Source organism: Panthera uncia, chromosome F1, assembly GCF_023721935.1.
Source record: "Panthera uncia isolate 11264 chromosome F1, Puncia_PCG_1.0, whole genome shotgun sequence".
Lineage (NCBI taxonomy): Eukaryota > Metazoa > Chordata > Mammalia > Carnivora > Felidae > Panthera > Panthera uncia.
In genome coordinates, this window is record NC_064813.1 from 36,050,262 (window position 1) to 36,071,176 (window position 20,915).

The 20,915-nt window shown below is 40.9% G+C and overlaps 1 protein-coding gene across 3 annotated transcripts in view; it reads left to right on the top strand.

The window, feature by feature from the left end:
- The first annotated feature begins 5,348 nt into the window (after positions 1-5,348).
- NEK7 (NIMA related kinase 7) overlaps positions 5,349-20,915 on the top strand; it is a 158,922-nt gene continuing 143,355 nt past the window's right edge. For 2 of the 3 annotated variants that reach the window (XM_049634306.1, XM_049634308.1), the window contains exon 1: positions 5,349-5,438. The gene's annotated coding sequence lies outside the window, so the exon portion shown is untranslated. Of the gene's footprint in view, positions 5,439-15,781; positions 15,859-20,915 lie in introns of all 3 variants that reach the window. The other variant, XM_049634307.1, reaches the window with a different exon arrangement.

Genomic DNA, 20,915 nt, shown 5'->3' on the forward strand with positions numbered 1-20,915 from the left:
TTTCAAAGAACGGATTATCCCATAAGCCTATAGGTAAATATTGGCTTGCCTTCTTCAGTACTTGAATGGTTTATGAATTTAAAGGTTCTTGCCCTGACTTTGAGAACCTGCACTTCATCAAGTTTTTAAGCACGTTTCTGATTTTTGCCCCCAAATTCTCAAGCTCTGGAAATGATACTGTTTTATTCTGCAGAGTGTTGTCTTAGGTATTCCTTCCTCTACATAATACTAACTTTTAGATGAAAAAGCTGATATGATAGAGATAATAAACAAGAAATAAAATGTCTCCATAATTTGAATTTTACCCAACAATGAATTCAGTGACAAAATTGTGGAGGATATTGAGACTGCTTATGATTAACTAGGCTTATTGTCAGAAAGACAATAAGAGCCGGCTTTAAGAATGTCTGTGAGTTTGATGTGGCATGATTCCAAATCTGGCTTTACTCACATCCTGTATTTCCAAATAGATTGAACATTAACAGTACAATTGAACTTCTTAAGAAATAATTACTGAAGCGTTTTAAAGTACACTTCAGGCATTAAGTAGAACAGTTGAGGAAAAGATTGGTGAGATGTATGTTTTAAGCAATAAGGCTTAAGTATCAGCAAAGAGGGTTAGAAAGATAAAAACAATAGTGAATGCAACTTTTCACCTCTTGCGTTGACTTTGTTAGGACGTACTTTCAGATCTGTAGCCTGAGAGTAGTCTCTCAGTTTAACCATGCGGAAATACTAAAAGTAAAGAGAAACACTTATTATTTGTCATTTTTTTTCCCATTTGGAAAAATGAAAATTGCTCCATTTGTTCAGATTTGAATGGATACGGTGCATCCCAGGGTTAGGAGAAAAGCACAAAAAAGAGCTTGACGAGTCAGAAGATGTAGAGGAAAGGCACAGATTAGGTAGACCTCTTGGACACCTTTCCATTCTGCTTTGTGAAATCACAGGATATTTGTCACATCCCTTTCTCAGGGTGGATGCATGCACACAAAATATTCTAGAGAAACCTGTACTTTTAAAAATTATCTTTGGGATTGATGAGCAAATCGCCACAAATCTCTGGGAACACAGATAATTGAGGAGTGCTCGTGAACACTCTGTGAGAAGGCCACCATTGTTTGAAGAGAGTGTGTCCTGTGAAATGGCCTCACAGTCTGGCTCCAAATCAAGGATAGAGTGTACAAGTGTGAAAAGGGAAGTCGTTTTTAAATGTATTTCCTTCATTGCTTTGACTTTTGGCCCATTGCATATTGGCCTTCTGGCTTTTACATTAAGGAGACAAAAAAGCATAAATTCAACTGGATTGTTAACCACAGAAAATCATAATACAAACATGACTGCTAGTTGTATTGTTTCCTGTTTTGCAACCAATATAAAATATTACATTTCCCTACATTAAGAATATATATTATAAAAATATGTATATGGTGCATTAAAATGTTTCCCCAGTTTTGTAACTACTGCAAAAATAGCCAGGCAAAAGCCACTGTCAGTATGCCACAATTTTTAAAAATGTTTATTTATTTTGAGAGAGAGAGAAAGAAAGAGAGAGAGAGGAATAGAGAAAATCCCAAGCAGGCTCCCCGTTGTCAGGGCATAGCCCAATGTAGGGCTCGATCTCACGAAACGTGAGATCATGACTTAAGCCAAAATCAAGAATAAGGCGCGTAACCGACTAAGCCACCCAGGCGCCCCACACATACCACAACTTTTAACTATGAACTGTACTCTCAGAATACCATAACTAGATCATGGGGACATAGCAGAGTTGCCCTTCTGATTTTGAATTCTAGGGATTTGATGTGAGAATAAAATTAAAGCTGGTTTTATTGTTTGCATAGGAAGCTCATTTACATGATCCATTGAAAATTAATTGCAAGGGGCTGTTAAAGTGAAAAAACAGCTTTCTAATATTTTTCATGAGTGTTTTCAAAGAAAGATAAAGATTTATTTTCTGACACTGTACAGTGACCACAGCCAGGACTAGAGAAAAGTGATCTCCCCTGGGTTGTCTGCAGTCTGCACTTTGACTTCCTCCTCTTGGCCCAGTTTAGTCCAGACATTTCAACAGCTTGACTAAGCCTCATCACCATTTAGCTGCCAAATTCAGTGGCTGCCAATATCACTAGTAGCTTTTTAAGTACACCTGTTGCCAGCCCTATGTTTGTGAGTCCAGAAGACTAGACATTTCTGGTCTACCCCAGTGGCTAGGATCTTTTTCAAAGGAGACTTATTTTTAATATTACTTCATCATCCTTCACTAGAAAAAACATTTTTTTCTAGCAAGCTTCTCTCCTTACAGAGGAGGTGAATTTACGATGAACCTGGTATATGTAACGTCTGGTCTGGTTTAGCCTATGGATAAAAATGGTTTTGGTAATCAATGCTACTTTTAATTTTTATGTTTAATTATGGGGGGCCAGCAAAGCTATACGAATAATAAAATATGAAGACTCGGCATAAACTGACAGGCTTTAGGTATAATAATCAAATATCATTCACAGCAAAGTTAACCTGATAGTTAATGGCATGTATTACATGGTAATTAGGTATAAACATAGTTCATTAGGTAATTAGGTAAAGGATTACAATCAGGGTGTTTCATGGATCCAAGCAGCATTTTTGGATTAAGGTTGCGTGGGAGATGAATAGAAGCAGAACTCTGCTCTGTGGGGCTAGAGGAGCCCCCTTGGCCAGATCTCTCGGTTTTTTCCATTAGCATTTGCTCCAGGCCAGGGGCAGGTGGCGTGGGCAGCCCTCCCATACCTCCACATAAGGTGGTAAAAAGTCACAAGGAGAAAGTGCAGTGGATTCAGGTCTGACAGTCTTAACCTTTGAAAGGTTGTTACTACTACATAGCTGTAACTTTATTGTCTTTTCAAGTGAAGGAATAGGACACACACAGATGATATCAATACTTTGGACACCTTGTAGCCACTAATAGGATATTTCCTAGACAAAGTCTTTGTGACTACAAGGGCTTCCTGAGCTCATTTTATTTGCTTATCAGTGTTCATAAGGTGTATGCATTTTCTTCACATCAATGAAATATCTGGTCTGTAGATGAATCTGAAATTTATTTCAACTGGGATGTTTTATTATCTATCAATCTATCTACACTTTTTAAAAGATAGTGCAAAAGATAGTAAAACACACACAAAAAGCTCCCCTCCCCCCAAGCTTTAATCCTACTTCCTGTAGGAAGGTTGAAGTGTCTTTACCTGGGCAATATCTGATTATTTTTCCTGCAAAAGTTTGACTATTTCCTGCCTATGTATGACTCAAGTGACACTGTTCTTATTTGACTGATTTTAATTTGGTGTGATGTGGCAGAATGATCTGGTTCAAATACCAACTTCATTGGCTTCATCTTTGCCTCCTTTTTTACCCCCCATCCAACCCACTGGCCAGTCTTGTTGGCTGCATCTTACAAATATAACCGGTGCATCTTAGAAATATATCTGGAATCTGACCATTGTTATTACTACAATGGTCTAAGTCATCAATATCTTTTACCTGGCCATTGGAATAGTCTCCTCTTCTAGTTGTTCTGACTCTGCAGTCTATTCCCAAAGTGCAGCTATTCTCTCCTAAACTGAGTCTGATTTGGTCACCCCTCCAATGGCTCTCCACTTCATTCAGAATAAATTCTAAAACTTCACAAGGTTCTATATTTTGCCCCTTCCTGTACCTACCCCCTCTTCTGATCTCATCTGCTAGTATTTTCCCTTGGTTCACTGGATTCTAGCTATGCTTACCTCTGGGTTATTCCTCAAACATGCCAAGCCCACTTCTACCCAGGATCTTTGCATTTGCTGTTCATGGCTCATTTTCTCACTTCCATCAGGTCTCTGCTCTAATGTCAGAGGCCTTCCCGCATAAGTATATTTCAAACAGCATGCTCCCTGTCCGTGTCCTTATCCTGCTTCATTTTTGTATGAATCACCATCTGACATAGTATGTATTTACTGGCTTTTGATTATTATTATTGCCTTTCTACTACAATATAAGCTCCATGATAGCAGGGACTTTGTATCTTGGTAAGTATTGTATCTTCATTACTTAGAACAGTGCCTAGTATATTTATTATTACTTCTTGAGCCAATCGAATCAACATCTTTTCTTGAGATCTTTATTATTATTTTTTGCTAAAAATAAACTTTCCAAATATTAACTACATAGCGTTAACTTTTGAAGTATTTGAGCTATAATCTACTCATTCTTGGCTCTCTACCCTTTGGTAGGTAAGTCCAACTAGTGAAAGACCTAAGGGCAGTAACAACTACTTAATGAGTACTTACATGTTAGGCTCTTGTATTTAAGCACTTTGCTTATCTCATTTCTAACCGTAATCCTAGAGATGAGTATTATTACTATTCTCGTTATACATAGAGACTGATACCCGGGAGAGGTAAAATAACTTGAGGCCAGGTCACAAAGTTAATAATCCCTGAACTGAGATTAGAATCAAAGTGTGGTTGACTCCATACTGCCTCCTAGCTGTCGTCTCCCAGTAATACGTGTCCAGTTATCGAAGTAGTAAAGCCTTTTGCAGTTCCTGTACTAGGGTTCTGGTATATCCTCCCCCCCTACTTCCCCCCCCCCCCCCGCCAAAGATTCCCGATACAAAACCACCTCGTTCACCTTTCAGACATGTCCTAAAAGCCATTGTTCTCTAAGCTAGGCCTCTTTAATGTAAGGTGTGCTTAGCGCAAAGTCAGTTTAAACCACCTAGTGAAAGAGGATGGGATCAAAACGCTGTGATCCAGAAGAAAGGGGACGTCACCGGTTCGGCTTACTGCTTGCAAGCGGGATAATTTGAACATAAATGGATAAAAGACAAGTTCTCAAAAAGCAGCCGACCCGGCCCAGAGGGAAGTTGGCTCCAAGTAAGGGAAGGGGGCTCGGGGCGGGGGGTGGGCAGATGGACACGCCCCGCCCATCCCGCCAGGCCTGACAACAGGGAGCCACACGCCAGAGGGGCCCCCTCCGACGGCTTCGGCTCCAGCGGGGAAGCGGCGGGGTGCACGGCGCCTAGAGGAGGAGAGCGGGAGGCCGGGGCGCGCAGCCGGCGGGACCTGCGGCGCGGGACTCGGGGCGCGGGGAGGGGCCGGCGCCCGCCCCGCCCCTCTCCTCGGGGATGCCGGGATGTTTACACTCCTGACAGCGGCGGCCGCGGGAGGAGGAGCGGGAGTCTCGGGAGGATGGGCCGCCGCTAGGCTCGCACTCGGGACGCGCCTCTCCTTGCGCAGGGTGGGGGCCCGCGCCTGCAGCGTCCGCGGGGGCGGCGCGGCGGGAGGTGGCGATCGGCTCCCGGCCTCGCAGCTACAGCCCCCGGCCCAGCGGGCCTTTCCGCGGCGCCGCCTGGCCGAGCCGCCCGCCCGCACGCCCCGGGTCCCTCGCGGGCAGGAGAACGGAAAACTCCCAACTTCCTGGTGAGTGGCTGCCGGGGTCTCGGGCGGCCCCGGCCGGGTGGGACCGCCTGCGGAGCCGGGAGGGGTCGGGGGGAGGTCGGGAGGGCGCGGGGCGGCCTCCGGGATCCCCCCGCCGGGGGAGGTGGGGCGGGGCGCGCCGCGTTCGGGCTGGGTGGGGGTTTCAGTCCAGTTCGTTGGCAGTGGCGGGAGCGGGCGGCAGGAGCTTTGTGCCCGGCGGGGGCTCTGGCGGCCTCGGCCGCCGTGGGCGCCGCGGTAACTAAGAAACTCCGCGGCCACGGCGGCGGCGGCAACAGGTCTTTGGTTTCAGGACCCGAGGAACTTAGGCGAAGTCCCGCCTCCTACCCCCCGGCTGCCGCTCATTGGCGGCGGCGGTTATTTATCCCTCGCCGATTGGTTAAGTCCAGCTGTCAGGATTCGGCAGCAGCCAGATTTAGAGGAGTGAAGTTCACTGGAGGCAGTGGGTGGTGGGAGCCGTGCAGCTAAGCGAGAAGCTGAAGTGGTTTGAGAAGTAGAGAGAGGACGGCGGACCTGTTGGAGAATGGGCTTTAGTGGGACCCTGTCAGGATTAGCAAATGTGAGAGAGATTGCCAGGCAATAGAGAACTTTGCTGGTAATCGTGGTAATGGAAAAGAAATAGAGAATTGAGGCCAAGGCTAGAGAGAAGAAGGGCACCCCCCAAAAGAAAAATGAGTTGGCCACATTACCCAAGGACGGTGTCAGGAAGCAACACAACCTAGCAGATGCTGCAGTGAGATCTGAAGAACCTTCTTGTCTCTTTCCTGTATGCTGTAGGCCTTGGGAAATGATGTATCAAATAGATAAATCGTGTTCTCTCGTAGCTGTAGTCCTTGTTAGGCATAAATACTAAAACTGTGTTTATTTTACAATAAGATAGGCTCCCATCATGAGGCAGTTCTGGTGATGGAACTGAAAGTCTGAAACACATTACAAAAATGAAATGATTTTCCTCTTCTGCTGATCATAGAGATGCTGTTGAAAAAAATCAAATGCGTGTAGTTTGTAGAACATCATGTATCCATCATAAGAGAACCACTGTGTCTAATTCTTCCTCCAAAGAGTTTGTAGTTTCAAGAAGTATGCACACTCCTTGCAGGCGATAGCTGTGTCTCTCGCCAGGTTGCTCTATAGGATAAAGTACAGAATGTATGTATGATAAACTTATTTTGTACAGGAGCTTGAGCTGTTGCAGGTGTGACCTAGTATTAGGGACAACCGGACAAAACACTGAAAACGGTGGATAGTTAAACAGGAGATACAATGAACCCTGTAATACTTTGAAAGTGGCAACTCTTACTGAAGAGGTGCCGAGTTTTCTTGGCTTTAATGCTTGCCGAAGGCCAATGCACTTAAAACAGTTAACATAAAACTTAAACAGTTATCATTTACAGAGGAAGGAATACTCTGCTATCCTCGGGAGATGCAGTCCACAGCTTGCTTAACTCCCCAAACCACAGCATCTTCTGTTTGGTCCCAGACTGGGAGCTTGTTGGGGTGGGGAAGAGATGTTGGAGCTTAGAAAAAATTGCCTTGTGGAGGAGTCAAACGGGCAGAAACTGTATGGGGACGTTGAGAGAGGAGGGCTCGCAAAATAAAAAAGGGGAAGGAACCCCTAGTGGAGGCTGGCTGCTTTCTCTGGGCTGGGAAGCCCACGGACCCTCGGAGAGGTGCGGGCCTGAGATTCTGCTCTCAGCCGGGAGGCCCCGCCCTCTGCGGCACTGACGGCTTCCACAGCCAATAAGCGGCGAGGACACCGCGGTTCCCCGCTCGGGAGGGCGGGTACTTCCTACCCCAGCCCTGGGCTCGGAGGAGGGAGAGAAAGTTCCTCCTGGAAGGATGTCTGCTGGTGGAGGGTTCCCAGTCTGAGGGATGAGAAATAGATACGTAAGAATAAAGGAGAGGAAGTTCCAATTTTCTCTGACCCGTCGTGTACGTCTCGTTTCATAATTGAGCTGCATCTTGGACTCACCACCGCGATTGAAGCTTTATAGTTGATAAGAAACGAAGGTGATCAAACTAAATGTCCAGGTGGACTCACGGAGTTTTACTCTGAAATTACCTGTAAACGAAAACCAGGGAATGTCAGAATCTAAACTGTTAAACTCTTCCACAGTTACTTGGGAATCTTTCCACGGTTAAAAATCTGTATCAATTTAAAAAGGAAAGAGCGTAACTTCAGTGCAGTTTTATTCTATACTCTATACTATTCAGGCTCGTTTATGAAGATTATACCTGTAGCACCCTCCATTCCTTTTCCCACTTAGGCATTTTCCTGGCTGGACAATTTCAAGAGCTCTTTTCCAGTGCAATAAAACAGCACTTACTCCAAGAATGAGGAAAGCACGTCTGGTATGATGGCAACATACTGGTGGAGGAGGGGAGATTTAAGGCCAGCTTAATAACGTACCCAAATTGTAAAAATCAGAATTGTCGTTTTAAATGACTGAAAACGCGGTTATAGTTTGTGTATGTAAGTATTTAATCTCACGCTTCCCTCCCCTTCATCTTCCTGCTGGTTACAATAGAAAGTTTTGAGCTCTGATTTATTGCAAACATTCAGGTGCTCTTTTCTTCTCAACTAGTGTGCCCTTACTGAAATGTAGATTTCCTTTTTTTCCCCTCCATAAAGATGTGGTCTGAGATATCATTAGAGACGTCTACAGAGTTTCTAGAACCAAACTGTCTCATGTTTTAAAACGTATCTCTGTAGTGTTACTAAGGTAGCCACCATTCAGGGTATCTGAAAAGAGAGAATGGTGATTAAATGCAGTTTTGGAAAAGAAGTTGTTTAATTAGATAATAAGTTGCAAAACTCCTTTCAGGTTTGTTTCCTTTGATTTTTTTTTTTTTAAATAGGTTTTGGTATTTAAAAAATTTGCACTGTAGCTGCAGTTACACAAAGCAGCCCTCTTGTCTACATTCCTGGTTTCCTTCAAATTAAAATATTTGTCCTTTCAGGTATTTGCTCTAGAGTTTTGTGGGTGGAATTTTAGTTAGTACATTATATATAAAACATGGTAATATACTTAGTGTAATGCTTGAGGATGTCTTGGAAATGACGTATGTGATTATTGTTTCTCTGAACTGCTTTATCCGCAATTACTTTATTGACATTTTCATAAATATATTGCTAGATGCTTTAAGAAGTGTTTCTTCATATTTTTGAGTGTTTCAGTTTAATTCCTCCTCCCCTCAGTTTTGTAGGGAATATAGGCAAATTACATTTGGTTATAATTTTTTTTGTTTATGTTTTTATTTCATTTTTGAGAGAGACAGAGCGCGAGCAGGGAAAGAGCAGAGAGAGAGAGGGAGACACGGAATCAGAGCAGGCTCCAGGCTGTGAGCTGTCAACACAGAGCCCGATGTAGGGCTCGAACTCACAGACCGTGAGGTCATGAACTGAGCCGTAGTCAAACGCTTAACCGACTGAGCTACTCAGGCTCCCCGATAACATTTGGTTATATAATTGTAATGAAATATGTTTATTTGCAGGATAAAATGGCAGTTGAGAATTTTTTCACGTGTGTAAAACTAACGTATAACAATTCACTCTTAGAAAACTTCCAAACTACTGGTTCTTCTTTTGATGAGTAATAATTTGATTACCACCGCATGTTACATATCTTCATAAAATATTTTTTCATTCTGATGAAAACAGAGAATGTGTTTCATGGTTTTTAGTGAGCAGTGAGAATAAGGATGGCAGATAGATGATCATGAAACATTTCTTTCTTTTTTCTTTTTTTTAGTTTATTATTTTGAGAGAGAGAGAGAGAGAAAGCGAGAGAGAGAGAGAAAGCACGAGAGAGAGCATGGGAAGGGCAGAGAGACGGAGAGAGAGAATCCAAGCAGGCTCTGCACTGCCAGCACAGAGCCTGACTCAAGGTCTGGAACTCATGAACCATGAGATCGTGGCCTGAGCCGAAATCAAAAGTTAAATGCTTAACTGACTGAGCTGCCCAGGGGCCCCGATCATGAAACATTTCTTATTTTTCTTGAGCAGGAAAACTGTAACATTTGTCAAAGTAACAGCTCTGCCGTATTATTTATATAATGAGCTTACACAATGAACTGTTTTGTAATAGCTATCCACGGTGTTAATCAGAACAGGGTATAAGTGAATGGAACTTATTTAATTGGTCTGTAAAAATTTAGAAATACTGTTACTTAATGGAGATAGACCTTTCTGTAAATCTTGCTATGGGTCTTCTGTTGATAATCAGTGTAAGTGAGTAGTTAAGGGTAACTTTCTCATTCCAGGCTGCTTTTGTATAGAACAGGGGTTTGTAAACTTTCTAAAGGACAAGAGAGTAAATGTTTCTGACTTTGTGAGCTGTATGGTCTCTGTCATTGGCTGTGTTCCAGTAAAGTTTTATTTGCACAAATAGGCTGGAGGCCCACCCCAGCTCTAGAAGATAATACCAAAGATTTAAATAAGATTCTAGACCTTTGATGTTTGGCTTGATGTGTATTTTCCACAGGAGTATTTCATAGCCTTTTTTGGTTCTTGAATGCTTGCGACAATCTCTTGATCTTTCCCAGTCCCCTCAGAATAATGCCCAGTTATTCATACCCCAATTTTGTGTTTCATCTCAGAGACTTCATAAGTCTTAGAACCTCTTTTACATTTATCTGCTTTTTCAAAGTTTTCTATCATTCTTTGCCTCTTGGGGTCCCCACACCTATCCTGTGACACTGAATGAATGTGCTCCTCTCTAGCTTCTCTCTTACTAAACCAAGATGGAATCTGATGTCATATATTTAATCTTTGCTTGATTGACAGATAACACTTTAATATAAATGTATTTTGGTGTGTTTCTTTAACTCATAGTTTTTATTTTAGGCTGATTGGAATGACTGCTTCTGTTACTTTTAGGGGGAATTTCTGGCATGAGCAAGACAGTGGGCAGATTTCTTCTTCTTCGTCTTTTTTTTTGTTGTTGTTGTTTAGAAAAAATTGATGTAGTCTTTTATAAAAGACTTTCTCCCAGTTTAAAAAAATTACTGGAGAGGGCCTGAAGTCAGGGTGTATGTGGCTTGGGTTGTGTGTGGGATACCTCCTCCCTTTGTTTTAAGAATTGGCTGTAGGCTGACCTGGGTGCAGCTGCTGAGAAGCCAGAGAATGGAATGGAAAATGCAATGGCTTTGACATCACTCAGTGGAGTTTCCTAGCCCTAGCCAGGAGTGAGTTCTGGGTGTGCCAGAGTATTTGTCTCTCTGGGTAGCCAGGTAGGGCCTGGGGCATTCGGAACTTCCAGGCTGGTTGCCACCAGCTACAAGGAGCCTCTTTCCTTTATCCAACCCTGCTGCACAAATACTGATCATTTTCTGTGTTTACCATCATGTGAAAAAGACTAAGCCTGGGTTTGCCTCTTACTCTATGACCTTGGTTGAATTACTTGATTGGTTGGGACTCCAGTTTTCTCAGCTCAGGTAAGATTGCTTTGAGGAATAAATGAAAACATCTTTGTAAAGGTATGATAGTAGGCTCTAAGTGTTAGTTTCATTTCACCTATTTCTGTTTTTAGGACCTTCAGTGGTAGGAAACGCATCTGCTGTTCTCAGTTTCTTCTGATTACAGGCCCTGTTGCCCACTGTGCCTTAGGTCTGCTGTCTGTTCTGTGTTCTCTGCTTGAATTCTTCTTCCTCTCTGCTCTGTGATTTCCATATTCATAATTTACTGGTTCCCATGTTTGAGAATGTTTTTATGTTTTTTGGAGTATGGGGAGAAGGCATTAATCCTTGGTTCCTCAGGCAGGAAAAAACACAAGAGGCTTGGGGGGGGGGTTATATTTTGGATAATGAAAAATGGGAGTTGCAAAACGATCCTTAAATACTAATTGGAAATGGCAAAATTAAAAATATTCTTTCTGGTAGTCTTACAGTTTTGCTTTTTGTTATCATGAGAATATTTTCCTCATATTCTCATATTTACCTGGCAGATTACTGTAATTTTTGTTGTGGTTGTAACCATAACAAAGCCACATATCCTCTACTACATTAGGATTGGGAAAATTGAACAGATATGTTTATGAAAAGTTGTTGTACTTCTAAAATGAAAGGGATTGCAAACTTTCCATTGCTTTTTATATCTAACTGGTGGACCATACAGTAAAGTAATGTGATCTGTTTGTATACTGTCATAAGGACACCAGAACTGGACAATAGGTAATTTGTTTTAGGAAAATGACATGCCCTTATTGCAAACACTTTATAGGCATGGTTTTTTATTTAACAAATACAAGTTAGTTGAAAGATATACAGAAAGGATGCTTATTGATGGTTTAATTTATGGGAGACAATTGATATTTTATTCTCAGTTTCTTATGGCAACGTACAAATTCACTTTTGTTTTCTTTACAGTCTGGTGTTAGAACACATTAAGAATAGTATGGCAGGGAACGTACTCAGTAAAAACTGGCATTTTTAACAACTTTCAACATACATTTAAAGTTTTAATAAAGTTTCTACATTTGATAAATATTTTCATTGTTAAATGTCATGTTGTTTTCAACATGGCTTTATCATTTTATGACCTTGAGTGTTTAAAATACCAGCTGTTGATGAAGAGTTGTATTTTATCAGGCAGTTCTCCTATCACTCCTGTAATCATTCTCTGTTTTTATTAAGTAGGAAGGAATTCATGACATTGTATTTAATAGTATTTGATGGTTGCAGGGCAGGGGCTAGGGGTGGAGTTTGAGCTTCCAGCAAGGTTTCCCATTACCAGGCCACCAAGGGACTTGCTGCCTCATCCCTGACCGTAAGGCTGCCAGTGGGACAGCGCACCGTCGCCATCCTAACGAAGACACAGCCACAATAAGGAAGATACTGCTGTTTTGGGGGCCCCCAGAACCATACTGTGACTGCCGTGGTCCAGGAACTGTATGCTCTGGACCCTGGCTCTTAACACCTATATTAGTTTCCTAGGGCGGCCCCAACAAATTACCACAAACTGAGTGGCTTAGTACAACAGAATTTTATTCTTTCATAGTTCTGAAGGTCGGATATTAGGAATCAAGGTGTGCATAGGGCCATGCTGTCTGTGAAGGCTCTAGGGAGAAGACGTTCCATGCCTTTTCTTAGCTTTGGGTGTTGGCGGCATCCCTTGAAGTTCCTTGGCTTTAGACAGATATCACTGAAATCTCTGCCTCTGTCACATGGTGTTCTTACTGGGTGTCTCTGTATGAGTCTCTGGTACTCTTTTAAGGACACCAGTTACTCTTACACTTAAGGTTTAATAAGCAAGATCTATACTTTTTCTTTTAGATTCATTACTGTACAGGTTTTTAGATTTCTGACCTTTCTGTTTTGAAGAGAATATTTTAAGTTTGTGCAGAAATTGTACCTAAGAGTTGGGGCGCCTGGGTGGCCCAATTGGTTGAGCATCCTCTCTTTGACTTCAGCTTAGGTCATGATATCACAGTTTGTGAGTTTGAGCCCCACATTGGGCTCTGTACTAACAGAACAGAGCCTGCTAGGGATTCTCTCTCTCCCTCTCTCCCTGCCCCTCCCCTGCTCATGTGCTCTGTTTCTCTCTCTCAAAATAAATAAATAAAAAAAAGAAATTGTACCTAAGAGATAAAGACACCCACATTATCGTGTACATATGTAATCTGTAGTTAGTATCCTAGTGCTGCCATTAAACAGCTCTTCTAAAATCAGGTTTTCCATTCACCATTATCATCCTGTGCTTCCCCTTAGGAGACCTTAAGTGCATGATTCACTACATCAGATGTTCTCAGAACTGGAAGGAAACTTATAAATTGTGTAAACTGACCTTTTCATTTATTGTGAAAATAAACTAAAACCTAAGGATGTAAACTTGCTAATCCATGCTGTGCTTGATTCCATAACAGTCAATATTGCCTTGTGTTACCTTTGTAATGTTTTCAATAGTAGGCGCATGATTTCTTCTTTTTTTTTTTTTTCACTCCTCCTGATTTAACAAAATATTGCTCTGTTCATGGTACGTGCTCAATAAAGACTTGCTGATGGGGTGATGACATTGTACCTCTGATTGCCCCTATCAGGGCCATGATTTAAGTCAGCGAATATTTGAGTGAATCACCCCTGCCTGACGGTGCAGGGGTGAAGTGTTTCTTTTGCATCTAAAGTGAGGAACAACAGGATTGCTGTCTCCCTGGAGAGATGTGGAGGCTACTCCTAGGAAGGAGCGCTTAGAGGCAGTAGATAGGAGAGTAAAGGCCAGAAAGTTCATGAGTAGTTGTTTGATCAATATTTCGTAAACACGTATTTCATTATATTAGACACCTTGATTCATAAAAGCCAGCCTTCATGTTGTTTGTCATCTTGGTATATTGAAGATAACTTGGATGCCCCTATTGCTTCTTGTATATAAGCCCAAAATGTTGGGCAGTGCCACTGGCAGTGTCTCCCTCTAGTTTCTTCTCTTGCTGTGGTTCAGAGAACATGATTGGTTCTGTTTCCTTTATTTCTGTAGTCATGTCTGTCTCTTAGAAGTTGGTTCTCAATTTGTTTATTATATGTGTTTCCTATTTCAGTGAAAGTTCTGCTTTACAAAGCAGAATGATTAGAGATTAATCAAATGAATCCTAAAGGATTTATTTCATGATTTCTTGAAATAGTTACATCTATTTGTATATTGAAGGTAATTTACAAAATATTTAGAGCTGTTTACGAATATATGGGTGACTTTTTTGCTACTACCAAGACAAGTTATATTCTCAAAGCATTTGTCCTATGACTATGTTTTTCAAACTGTAGTCCTCAGAATGTCTGTGTCTGGAGATTCTGATTTGATAAGTACAAGCACTGACATTTAAAAACAAGTTGAGGGGCACCTGGCTGGCTCACTCAGTAGGGCGTGGGACTCTTGCTCTTGGGGTTGTGAGTTTGAGCCCCATGTTGGGTGTAGAGATTACTTTAAAAAGACTGTGATGGGAACCTACATTTACAATAAGTAAGGCAGGTGTTCCTCAGGCCACACTGAGAAATGCCACGTGGTCTTTGTAAAAAATATTTTTTTAATGGAGAAAACTTTTGTTTATAATGAGAGCCCATTCCCACCGCTAGCATTTCTGGCTTGGGGTGTGCAGCCGCTTGGCACAGATTGTATCTAATGATTAGGCTGTTCTAGCATGGGTGCCCATGTCTCAGCTCAAATGGTGGATGGGTGTTATTGAAATGATGCTTACAAAGCAATTAGAATCAACTAGATAAAGTCTAAATATTTTGTAAATAAATAGTATATATTTATAAATAAATATATAGTTTACTAGTATACTAGTTGCAGGAGAGAAAACTTCACTTTAAGCAAGTGAAAGAAAATAGCAGGTCTAGTGTTCTATCCCGACAAATGGTCCCTTGTTAATGTACTGCTTATAGCGTAGGCTGTTCTCACCATTTTTGGCATTTCTACAGTATTTCTCTCAGCTAGGTGTGAAAGCTTACCACTTCCCTTACCTCTGAGATGGTTTGCTTTCTGCTTCAGGGCAAAAACCCTTTGCCTGCGCTCAGAGATTTTGCCTCCAGTGACCACTACCTCAGTCCTTCCTGTGGTTTTCAGTCCTGTTCCTGGGCTTGGCTGCACTGAGCTCTCCTGCCTTGCCTATCCAGCCACGCTGGAAAGTGTTCAAGAACATCATGATGAGTAACCTGTTCCTTTTTCCATGACTGTCTTATTTCCATTGATAACAAGTGTCTGATGCTTGAGTCGCTTCTAACTTCCCTTCTTGTCATTAGATACCGATCTTTGCATGCAAGTTGTGTTCTTTATTCAACAAAACCTGCTTGGTCATTTAAAAACTACTTTCTATCAGTGTTTTTCTTTAACACCTTTTTCTTGATTTGTAGTTTATCAATCAATCCAGGCCCTTTTTGTTTATGACCATTTCTGCCCCCTTCTTTTTTCATATAGTAAGAAGAGGCAGCTTGACAAAGAAGGTATTGAAGTCCTGGATTAAGTTCAGGTTCATTTTTATATCTTTTCAAATGCCAAGCACAGAGTCTGATTCTTTGTGTGAGCTGAATTAATACTCAAAGAACTCAGTTTAAGAGTTGAATGTCTGGTTTAGGAGAGAGCATTGGTAGTGTGCTGAATGGTTCAGATAATATAAATGGAGCTTGGGCTCTAACGAGGCACTGATGATGTTGAGTTAGGATACGTTGGGACTCATGTCTCGCGGTGTGTGGTCCCTGAACAGGCAGTGCTCCCTTTCCTAGGCCATTTTTGTTCATGTGTTGAGTTGTCATCTTTTGAATGCCAGTGTTTCTACAGTAAGACCTGAATGCCCATTTTTCTTTTCTTTTCTTTTTTTTTTTTTTTTGTGTGAATTTTGTAGGGTATTTGCATATGCTGTTCAGAAGACAATCCAGTTGATTGGATAGGATTTGGTGTTAAACTTAGTTTCACAGTGAGGTGAGGTTTCTCTGAACTTGGAAGGCATACTTGTCAGAAAGCAGAGGGACAGACCATTTGATCTCTGGGGTTCTCCAGCATTTGTAAGATGAAAGAGTCTATGCTTCTGTTCACTTAATGGTTCTTTTTCTATTTGTTCCTTTATTATTCTCCCCATTTTCCTACTGGGTCCCACCAATTCACTGATTGAAGAACGAGAAATTCGGAGGTTGTTGGTAGGTAGCTGGGGGTGAGTAAAAAAATAATCTAAGCAAGATCTAGCTTTATGCTTTTAAAAATATTTCAGTTTTTATTAATTACAGAATATGGGAGCAGGCAGTGACCAAATACTGTATCATATTGCCTGGCTCAACTATTTTTAATGGCTCTACATTGGAACCGCTTTCAGACTGACCCTGACCTATCTGTCTAGATTCACTTCTTTATACTCTTTTATAGTTTGGTCACATCTGACCATTTACCTTTTTTTTTTTTTTTTTTTTTTTTTACATTTTTTTCCTTTTTGGCTTTTTTCCTTTTTTTTTTTTTTTTTTTTTGGATACATTTTGTACCTGTGTGGCTTTATTGCTTTAATACGCTTTTCTCACTTCTTTTAGTGTCTATTTTCTACATTCCAGCTATTCAATCTCAGTATATTAAAATAATCTTCATCCTTTAAGGCTTTGCTCTGATATTATACAGAGGATATAAAGAAATCTTTCTTTTGCTTCTTTAAGCTTTTAGTACCTATTGACTCTCCCTGTAGTTACTTATCTTAGCTTCCTTCCTGGAATGTAAGTATCTGGAAGGTGTGAATCATGTCCTGTACATATTTGTGTTTCCTGCAGGACTTAGGACCATTTTTGTCACAACTGGCCATTCAGGGAATGGCAGATGCCTGCATCCCAGTGATGATATGGGACAGAAAGTCTGGGCAGATCCTAGAATGAAAGAATGTCCAGAACAATTGAGTAATTGGTTTCAGGGAAGTCTGTGCTGGATGCCAGGCACATGTCCCTGTAAGGCCTGTAGGGCATAGTGTGAGGAAGGTCTTACTATGTGATATAAATTAAAGGTCTGATCTGTAAGTGGTAAATGTTGAGGTATTCAGTGATCTAGTGCACGAGTCTGGGTTTGGATTCTGCATTCTGAAAGATCTCAGAATAGGATGACATGGGAACCAGGACTAGGAAAAACAGGGGTATGCCAGACGTGAGGTTGATGGAAGTGAGGAGGAATTATGGAGTAGAGACAGAGGGAAGTTTGGCAATTAGGCACAAGTTAGAGGCTCAGGCAACAAGGAAGAAGGGTCTGAGTTCCTGGAATTAGGACTTGAAGTTAAAATGGGCCAGCAGTCGGATTAAATTGATCTGAGGCTGATTTACTAAATGTTTACTAGGTATCCTTATATTTCCCTTCCTTAGGGGCAAGGCCATTCCTAGTTCAAGTTAAGTGGGTGTGGCTTTTTGTAAAGGCGGAGCAACTTCTCTCTGCCCATAAAAAGTGCTGACTGCATATTTGTCAGATGAATCCTGTTTTGATGTTCTAACCATCCTCTCATGAAGAAAATATTGAATGGAGTTAAATAAGAAATAACTAGCTTAATACTGGAAATTAGTCCTCTCTTAAGAATAATTACTAAGTGGGAATTGATGAGGGTTATTGTTTGATATGAGGCCATCAGATGCTGCCATAGAGAAAAATTGTTCCACTTCAAAATAGATACATTTTATTTAGTAGCTTTTCATAGCTTTCATTGCTGAAAGTTAAAAAAAAAACCCAACAATCACAATGTCAATAATTATTTTTAAAAGCATATAAAGGACTTACAAAAAGGCCTATGCCAAGAGTACCAAAGATGTACTGTGTATTCATGAATTGATGAAGAAGCACATAAAAAATGAGCCTGGAATGATACCCAGATACTGCATTATGAAAGGCCTTGCATACTTACTAAGAAGATTGGCCTTCTACTCTCCCGTAATGTGATTGTAAAGAGTTACTTGTACCTTTATGTTTTCAGAGTTTGATTTTAATAGCGATAAAAGCTATAGTGCTTTGATATCTTTTTACTTGGTTCTTAGTTGGTCATAAATCCATCAGGAACGAATGTCAGAATTGACTCAAGATTACCATAAAGGCAACTTCAGGTAGATTTGTTAAAAAAATGTGTTAAGAAAAATATATTAAGGGATGTATGAAAAAAATAAGTTTGGACTTGAAAATCTAGACTTTGGTGATAGTATGTGTATACTTTAAATTTACCAAGAAAGGGGCGCCTGGGTGGCTTGGTCGGTTAAGCGTCCGACTTCGGCTCAGGTCATGATCTCACGTTCCGTGAATTTGAGCCCTGCATCGGGCCCTGTGCTGACAGCTCAGAGCCTGGAGCCTGTTTCAGATTCTGTGTCTCCCTCTCTCTCTGCCCCTCCCCTGTTCATGCTCTGTCTCTCTCTGTCTCAAAAATAAATAAACGTTAAAAAAAAAATTAAAAAATTTACCAAGAAAAAGTGTTACTTTGTTTTTTTTATAAAAAGAACTTACTGTAGTATATACTTTTTTTTCCCCTTTTAAAATTTAGGATTGAGTTAAATTTGTTTACGTATTTACATCTTTGTTCAATTTATGCTTTTTTTTTTTTTTTTTTTTTTTATGATCCACCCTCAACACCTCCTACCCACTTCGAGGTGGGTTTTTTTTCTTGCTTAAAATTACTATCTTTGGAATAATTTCCAATCCTCTAGTCTCTTAAAAGCATGACTTGGGCCTTGGCTCTTGCCTCTGATGCTCCTGTCTTACCTCCCTACTTGTAGTTCCCTCATCACTCCCTGCTTTAGTCAGGAGTGTCCTCCCTCTTTGTTGCCTGGTTGGCTTCCATGCATTGTTTAGAACTTGCTTCCAGAGTCTCCTCCTCGACGTCTTGCAGACCTGACAGCCTGTTTTGGCATCTTTCTTGCCACCTGGGATGGTGTCTGTCAGAATACTTGCCTCCTTGTGCTGTAAAAGTCTGTTTCTCTCTCTCCCTCCCTCCCTCCCTCCCTCCCTCCCTCTGTCTCCCCTGGGAATAACTTGAGGGATCTGAATTGCCGGGATCTGTTTGTCTTCCCAGCAGCTTTGGTAGACACCTCAGTTGGCTGAAAAGCTGACCCAACGCATGAGTTGGAGAAGATAAGAGAGAGGAGGAGTCTAGGATAGCCCCAGTTTTGGCAGGGGCTCTGAGTAGATGGTGGTGCCATTTATTGCCAGTTCTAGCACCTTTTTCTCCCTACCCCTCTCACCCCCACCTTTGAGTAGCCGTGGCTCTTTATTGAGATGAAATAAAGAAATTAGAGACTTAAGTTTCTTGAAGATTCTTAGGACATTTTATTTATGTCATGGTATTTGCTGCCTCATTGAGGAAGGGTGGGGGTATATATAGATGGCTATCACTGAGCATGAAGAAGTAGTCTTTCTTTCTTATTGGAATATTTTCTCATTCTCTTGCAATTTTGACTGTCTTTGTAGTCTTTAATAAGCAGTTGGAACATGATCATGAGTGTTAGGCAGGACAGACTTTGTCCCAGTATGGTTTTAGAAGCCTTCTCATATATTACACAAAATGTGCTTGCAGCTGGCCTTTACATGTCGTTTTGGTGTTAAGATAATCATATAGGTCCTTCCATGCAGAGTACCTACAAATCAAATGGCTATCAAAATCATATAAATTCCTGTTTGTTGACTAGGGAAAGTGAGAGTTGAAATTCTCTAAGACATAAGGGAATACAAGTTTTGCTTTCGTTATAAAGATGTCATAGTGCCTACTGCTGATGAAGAACAAAGTAGAAATCTTAACCAGATCAACTTAGAATTCAGAGTCCTGTTATTGAAGCAGAGAGTAGAGAGTAACTTGTTCTCTTCTCATTGAATCTACATTCATCAAAGCTAACTGAGTGTGGTGGGAGGAGGAGGCCTCTCATGTTGAGTTTGGGCTGTTTATGGGATATACAGGTGACCCTATATCTAGGCAGTTGGTTATATGGGGCTTGAGCTCAGCAGAGAAGTCTGGCCTGGGGTAGAGCTTTGGCGTCATCACTAGAGAGGGGGCAGTGGATTATGCATGGTAGCAGGTGAGTCTGTCTAGGGAAAGTGTGTTGGGGGTCCTGTTCATCCTTGTTCACTTAAATGGGCAATTTCATTAGAAGGTAAATAAATTCTCAATGAATACTGGGAGAAACTAAAAGTCAATTCGTGTTGCTGTCTGACTTTAGTTCTAAGTATAATATGTAAGGTATTTTCTTGTGAAAACCCAAATAATGCTGTTTCTATGCTGTCTTTCTAAGATTTTATCATTCTTTAGTTAGAAGAATGGATTTTCACAGAATCAGAAGGTTTCCAAAAATAAAATTAGGTAGATGTCCTCAATTATGTAATTCTGTTTTAGTGTTTGTAAGTCTATAATCACTATTAACTCAATTTTCAATTTTTGGGGGAGTTATTTATATTTAAAGTCTGTCATATAAACTTCTAGATAGCTTCTGGTAAACAAACACCATTATGTTTGTGATTCCTACTATTAATTTAAAGTAACAGTCTTTATTCTTTGGAGGATATCTCCGGAAAGATCACAGTTTCACTTAATAAGTGTGTCAGAAAAAGTGCATTTATTTCCAGTATATGTTTGTGTACATTAAAAGACATATGCACACAGTTTGGCATGATGTTGTGGTTTGTGGAAAAGAGCAAGAGAGCGATTACAAGATGGTGCAGGTCAGGATTGGAATAACTTGGCAGAGTTTGGTGAGAAAGTTTGCTTAGCAGCTGCCTGTGTTAACTTTGTATAATTCATTCAAAGACTAGTTCGGTTCTGTGATATCAAGAATAATATAGCAGCAACTGAGTTCAGTTTCTTAGAAGGTAAATTTTAAAGGACAAAAATATAACCTTGTACTTACTTATAGTAAGTACACTGAAGAATCTTTTTATTAAAAGTTGGGACAGTTTTGTGTAACCTGTGAGTGAATGGCTTTTACATGCTTGCTTTTTCTCCACCTTTCTTAATTTTCTCTTAATTTGGTTTGCATTGGAAGTCTGCACAGTAAAAA